The sequence below is a fragment of the Physeter macrocephalus genome, chromosome 14 (assembly GCF_002837175.3).
Source record: "Physeter macrocephalus isolate SW-GA chromosome 14, ASM283717v5, whole genome shotgun sequence".
Classification (NCBI taxonomy): Eukaryota; Metazoa; Chordata; class Mammalia; order Artiodactyla; family Physeteridae; genus Physeter; species Physeter macrocephalus.
This window is the reverse complement of record NC_041227.1, coordinates 43,237,376-43,244,830: the sequence shown is the minus strand read 5'-3', so window position 1 is coordinate 43,244,830 and position 7,455 is coordinate 43,237,376.

Genomic DNA, 7,455 nt, shown 5'->3' with positions numbered 1-7,455 from the left:
TGTGGCCATTGTTTCAGCCCTTCCCCTGCCCCTGCCCACCTCCCCCCTCCACCTCAGGCACATGCAGCCTCTCCAGCCACATAGCCCAAGTCTCCATTAGAGGCTTTCACTTCAACTGGCGGGTATGGGGGGGGCGCGGCGCTTGACAACAGCGTCCATAATTGCTTTGTCTAATGGCGTAGGATCAGGGTGGTAAACTTTAAAAGGGTGTTTGCATCAAGAGTGCTATTTCAGTTTGCCTCGTTATGCTCTTCTGTCGCTGATACCATGCCTCATTTCAGCACGTGGCATTATGTCCACTGAGGGAGTGACATGGGGGTCGGGGAGGGCTAACAAGGGGGCAGCCTCTGCAGCTGTCTAGGAGCCCCTCGCCCACCCACATGCTCCTTCTGCCTGGGGCAGTGTTGTCCCTCACTGTGTCACAGGAGGCCGTCCCCTGCCTTCCAATGGCACACCTACCTTCCAGGGAAGAAGGCAAGTCTTGACTGGTCTTCTCATCCTGATTGCCCCTGAGGAGGCAAAGGGGGCAATGGGGAGGAGAGGGGACAGGTGGCTAAGCAAAGGCTCAGTCACTGCTTAAATCAAGGAGCTCTTAATCTGCAGCTCCTTGTCCCCTAGGGTAGAATTATATCTCAACCTAATTTCTTTTACAGCCTAAATTCATTCTTCTGAGAAGGGTTCTACAGCCTGTCCAAGGGGTCTTTGTTCCACACAAGGTCAGGAACCTGTGGGCCGTGGCTCCATCCCTCCCTCCAGCCTAGCAAGAATCGGTGCTTCTGAGTGCCCACCTGTCCCATTCCAGCCAGATATGTAGTCAGGAATCAACCAAGATTCCTAATGTTTGTTTTTTTAAAAAACCTCTTTATTTTTTAATGGAATTTTACCCAGCCCGTAGCATTTGTGATTGAGGGCAGAAAGAGTGTGTGAAAGGATAAACATACAGCCTCACTCCCACCCCTTCTGCACCCATTGCCACCATGGCCATTCATTTCAGAGCAAGGTGAAGGTTTCACAAGAGCAGTTGAAGAGCTGTGAATGGTGGTTCATTGCAGTGGTGTTAATTAGCATTTTATCAGGAGGTAAGAAGAGCTAACACATATTTTTCCTTTTACAGCTCCCAACAAGTGTTGGGTGTGGTCTAGATCTCCCCTGTCCAATACAGGAGCCACTGGCCACATGTGGTTATTTAAACTTAAATTAGTAAAAATTAAATAAAATGTAAAACTCAGTTCCACAGACACACTAGCTACATTTCCAGGATTTGACAGCCACATGTGGCTGGTGGAGACCACACTGGAGAGCACAGACGTGGGACATTTCCCTCACTGCAGAAGTAGCCCCCAGGGCAGAGGGCCTGATTCTTCCCTGCTCATGGCTCACCCAGAGCCTAGCACAGGCCTGTCCCTCTAGCTTTCTCCTTTTCTCCCCAAACTCCTCCGGCCTCGCGTGTTTGACCCCCACCTCCTGCACCTCACTGAAGTCCTTTGCAAGAAGAGCTGTGTGTGATGGGTTCCCACTGGGCGCTCAGCTCCACCATTTTCAAATGATGCGACACAATCACTGCCTCCTGTGATGCCCTTTGAATTCGGAAGGACAGGTCTATCAAAAAAAATTGTTTTAATCCGTGGGCAAACAGGCCCAGAGAGAATAAGTAATGGGTCCTGATTTCTGGTACAGGCTTCTCATAGTTTGTGCTTTGTAACCGTGTGTCACAGTCACACAGTCTTGATTTTCAAGACCGGTGAGCTCCCCAAGCGCCGTGTGGATCATGGTGGAAAGTGCGTGGGCGTCCCCACCTGGCCACGTGACCCGGGCCGATTGCTTCCCTCTTGTGGCCTCAGCTTCCTCGGCTGGAAGATCCAGGGAGGGAGCTGCTACAAAATGATGCTAAGATTTCTTGCACTCTAACAGTCGACATAAATTTTGGATTACTTTTTACTCATATGGCTCAATTATTTCTCACATGATTCGAAGACCATTTTAACAGTTTCCCTGCCCTTGTATTTGGGGTGGCACTCACTCTGGCAGGCATCCTATTGATAACGTAATAGGGGCTTTAGTGAGACTTTCGGGGTTGTCAGCTAGGCCCCGCTACCCCCAAGGAGGTCCTGCACCAGCGGCATCAGCGTCTCCTGGAAGCTTGTTCGAAATGCAGGATTGCAGGCCTGCCGAGTTGAAATCTGCATTTCACCAAAATCTCAGGTGATTCATTTGTCCCAAAGTTTGAGTAACTCTGATATGAGCCCTGGGACAAGGATAAATGCTTCTCACCTATGTAGAAACCCACCTGCAGGGGACCAAGCAGACACAGAGAGCTTGTCACTGTGCCAAACCCTCCCAGCTTCGCTCTGGGGGCGGGGGTTCCAGTGGGGTCTGAGCCCTTCCCTGCGCAGGGATCTATGCTCTCCTACGGCTGCCCCAGAAACGGGAGTGCACGTGTGGAGAGCATCTTGGGCTCTGGGGTCCCTTACTCAAGGGTCCATCATCTGCTCTCACAGCTTTGTTCTTCCATCTCATTAATGCTCCAATGGAAGCTCTCTGGCCAGGGCAGCCTTCCCACGGACTCCCCATGGCTATGCGAGGCCCGTAAGGTTGGGAACAGAAATTGGGTCTATGGGATACACGGGAGTCAGGTGGTCGCTGGGCAATGTGGCTGCAAATCACTGAATGGCCCGAGGGGAGGCTGGCTTGCTGTCCCTGGGGTCTGCCGGAGGCCTAGAGAAACACACTGTCTCCCACCATGTGGGAAGAAAGAACAGGATTCCATCAGATTAGAACTTTAGGAAATGGCTATTTCAACCTAGAAGAGAGGACCAGGTGGGATTCAGGATACGAAAGTCTATGGAAGGCAGGGTGAAGTTCAAGGTGGAAGATGACAACGCTGAGACTCTGAGTCTCTGTGTATGTGCTGCTTAGGCTCCCATGACAATGTACCACAGACGTATTAAACAACAAAAGTTTAGGGAATTCCCTGGTGGTCCAGTGGTCAGGACTCCATGTTTCCACCGCAGGGAGCCTGGGTTCGATCCCTGGTCGGGGAACTAAGATAAGATCCCACAAACCGCCCAGCACAGCCAAAAAAACCAAAACCAAAACCAAAACCAAAACCAAAAAAAAAAAACCAACAGAAGTGTATTTTCTCACAGTTCTGGAGGCTAAAGCTTTGAGATCAACGTGTCCTTAGGGCTGGTTACTTCTGAGACCTCTGTCCCTGCTTGCAGACAGCCACCCTCTCTCAATGTCCTCATATGGTCGTCCCTCTTTACATGTCTATGTCCTAATTTCTTCTTATAAGGACAGTGGTCATATTGAATGAGGGCCTGCCCTAATGATCTCATTTTTAAAAAGGCCTCTTTAAAGACCCTGTCTCTAAACAGGCACACTCTAAGGTCCTAGGGGTTGGGACCATGACATGTGAATCTGGGGGACACAATTTGGTCCATGACACGCCATCTCCACAGCCTCTTGTGCATAATGAGAGTGGCTTTTTCTGCGTGTGGACATCATACCCTGCCCTGTGCTATATGCCCCTGTGTACTGTGCTCCCAGCCCAAGAGTCACTGTGAAGGCTGGAAGCAAACTGGCCCTCAGGTGTTTTGGCCCCAGAACCTGACCAGTGGGGGCCCAGTATAATGCAGGGTTCCTCTCTGACCCATCGGGTTCTCCCTCTCGGGAAGCAGGAATTTGAGTTGTGCTCAGAGAGGCTGGGAGCCCCTTTTCGATGGGAAAGACCAAGTCACTGGCCTGGAGGATGGGTCCTGGGGGGGACAAGGGCCATCATTCAAGCTCTGCCTGAGGGCAGCTGAGCATCCTGGGCGTGGCCTTGAGGAGCCAGAGGAACTGGGCAGCTGCTGGTTAGTCTCCTAGCCCTCTTTACACAGTCGCCTGGCTCACTGTTTCCTCACCACTCCAAACTCCAGTTAGGATGGAAAGCTGTACGAGCAGTGGACACAATGGGGAAGAGGCCATGGGATGGGCCACTGGGTCATAGGTGATGCCTGAGAAGCCGACACCAGGTCCAGGATGAAGGCAACATGAGAGCTTGAGTGTATGTATCTCTGTGTGGGGTCCCCCAGACACAAACCCCTAGACAAGGGTTCACCTGCAAGCGTCGATAAGGGAGAGGCCTGGGGAGGACCACCAGGAAGTGGGGCGGTGAGACGGAAGGGAAGAAGCCAGCCAGGCTGTGCTAACCAGCAGACCGCCACTGAGGGCAGCTGGGGTCGGGCCGCTGGGGACCCCTGGAGACGTGGAACGGGTGTCCCACTGCCTCCCTGTTTATCATCAGCCTCCACCTGAAACTGGTGGAGGCCACGGACCTCCCAGGCCTGGCCAGCGTCCCCGGCTCTAGTGCCCTGTTGCTCCTCCCACCCCTCAACCTGTGGTGCTGGCAGCCGCTGCACATGTCGGGCAGGGGGGCCGGGGCACCACGCTGCGGTCTGCGGCGCTCGTGGCCTCCCATCCAGAGCCACCAGGGAAGGACCTTGGGCCACATCATTTCAGGCTCAGAGGATCCGGCTGTGTGAACTGGTGGAGAAGGACCGGCTGTTTCTGAAAGGTGCCTTCACGGTCAGACTATAGGTGTCTGACCCTCTATCATAGACACAAAAATCCGATTCCTTGGGCTTGACCTCGTACATCTACCCGCCCCCCAACCTTTTCCATCAGTCTATGCTGAGGCAATTTTTTTATGTTGCAGCTAGCAGAGCTAAAGAAATACAGAAAGGTCTGGAAGCAAACACCTAAGTAAAACACCTTTTAATAGTTCTCGTAAATGTCTCAGGTTAAGGAGACCAGCGCCAGACCAACAGAACATGTTAACTTATTTTCCATTTCCCCCAAATCACATAAAAGATGGGTAATCATTTAAAGATATAAGATCAATTGGCAATTGAAAATCTATTTTTCTTGTACCCTTTATCTTTCTGGGGGGGAGGGGAGTTGCTTATATCACCAAAACCGAGGAGATGGTAGGCCACGGGCCCAGGGCTGAGAACAGATTCAGAGTGTGCCCTCAGGTGGACCCCTGGCCTGTCCCCCCTCAGTTCTTGGGGAGCACTTGCTGGCCCAGGACGGCCCCACAGTACCCAGGGAGGGAGCTGGTGCGCAGGTTTCTTGGAAGGAGTCAAGAGGCTGGCAGCGCACTGACCTCACCCAGCGGGCTGGGACCTGAGCGCTGGCTGCCAGCCAGAACTGGCAGAGCTCTGCTCCGTGGAGAAGCCCGCCACCCAGCTGTCTTCTGCAGAACAGGAGGGAGCCTCCGTGCTCCCTCACCCTGCGCCCTCCTCTCCTGAAATAGGATACAACGCCCTGGTAAACCCCACCTCCACGCTATGGGCCCCTTCTTTACAAGAACGCTGCCTTGTTCACACGCGTAGGTGCTTAACTTCTCAGAGACTGTTTCCTCATCTGTAGGAGGACAGGTTGGGCATGATGGTAAGATAAGATGATGTAGAAAGGGCGCCAGGCAGCTGCCTGGCTACAGAAGATACTCAGTAAATGGTGGTGGTTATCATGGCCTCCAGGTATGAGGCTGGGGTCAGGGAATCGGGGCTTGCTTTCTACCGTTCTATGAAGGAAGGCAAGAACACCACAGGTGAAACAAACAGCAAGGAAAGAGATGGGGCTTTTTTCACCTAGGTCTTTCAATAAACATTCAGGCAGGAGGGAACATTTTGGGGTGATGGAAATGTTCTGTGTCTTGATTGTGGGGTTGCAGTGACACCGGCGCAGCATCACCAGCCCGCAGAGGAGGGAGAGAAAGGACTTGGGCTGGGTGGATACCTTAGACTCTTCCATCACCCTCCAGGTGCCAAGTTCGAGGGCAGAAAGTTTTACTTTTTCTGGAATTAAGATTTAGCAACCTGTCCTACCTTCTCCCACATAAGTAGACAGACACACACACACACCCCTCAGCCCTGGTGTAAAGGATTCCTCACCCAGACATCTCAAATGCCGCAGGTGTCCGAGCCGCCCTCCCCGGACTGTCACTCAGGACCGCGCCCGCCGGCGGTCTTTTCTTATCCAATCGCGCCACGCTGCGGACAATCTGGACACTGCAGACTCCCCAACCTGACACCCACCAGCTGGTGTTGAAGGCGGGGGCGTAAGAAAGTAAAGGGATCCACGTGTGGAGCCGCGAACGCCTCTGCCGGGAGGCAGTTTCACCTCGGGCTTCCCAGGGACAATCAACGAAACGAGCTGGAATTGCGGGCCCTATTTTCGACGATCGGACATCGACGAATTTAACCCGTTCGGCCCCTAGTCCGCTGCCCCAGACCCAGCCTTCAGAAAGGCATCAGGGCGCCGGTGGAGGTCGAGGCATCCATAGTACGGCGTCCTTTCCTCCCTCGGATACACCTGCGGCCCCGCCGAGGCCTCGGCGCAGGAAGCTCTGAATTGGGGTGGGCCGTCTTCCTACCTCCCTCGCTCGGACCCCAAAGCCCGGCATCGGCGCGGCGCCTCCCCCTGGTGGCCGGATGGCGCCACTGCACCGCTCGCCCGCGGCCCGGGAGCGGCGCTCGGGGTGGAGGGCTCACCCTTCACAGAGAGCCTCCCTTTGCGGTCGGCCGCACCTGCACCTGATGGGGACCGAGGACCAGCGGCAGTAGCTGGAGCCCCGACTCGGTGGTGAGCGACAGGTGAGGGTCTCTCCTTCCTAGTAACCACCCCCACCACCCAAATCGGAATCCCTCTTCGGCATCATTCTCTTATTCCCTGAACCACATGGGCCCCCACTCACCCGCCCTTACAGAACTGCCCACAGGGGCCGACACGTGCTCAAGGACCGCTCAGGGTGGCGGACACCGCATCTTGGGGCCCGTCGCGGAGCCTTCCCAGTGGCCAGCGCGCGCCTGGACAGCAGGACCAGTTTGCTGTTGTTTGTGCCCAAATGTGATAAAGCTGGGGCGGGGACGGGAGGTGGCACGTACTTGGAGGGTGAAGGCTGGAGGGGAAATTACAATAGAGGAAATGAGTGTCCGCTAATGCAGGTGGCCCAATCGACGCGCGCTTTCCAAGCCACCCGTGCACCTGCCGTGCCTGCCGCCGTCTGACTTGCACACTCTAATCCTGGTTCGGAGCCGTCGACTCCTCACCGGGCCGGGCCGCGCGTCGGTGGAAATGCGGTTGGGGACCTAGCGAGCGCAGCTGCCTCCCTGCGCTCTCCCGGGGGGCGAGGCTGGGCGCGCCGCGGGGCTGGGGCGCCTCCTGGCGGCGACAGCGCTCGGGCCACGCGAGCGTCTGCGGTTCCCTGCGCGGGCGGGCGGCCCGCGAGCCTGCATGTCTCGATTTACTCGGGTGGCGGCGCCGAGGCCTATTCGCCTCTTCATTAATAATGATGCCCCGGGAGAAAAAAAAAAATAAAGTCTTTGGGAGAGGAAAGTGTGTGTGTGTGTGTGTGTGTGTGTGTGTGTGTGTGTGTGTGTGTGTGTGTGTGTGAGAGAGAGAGAGAGA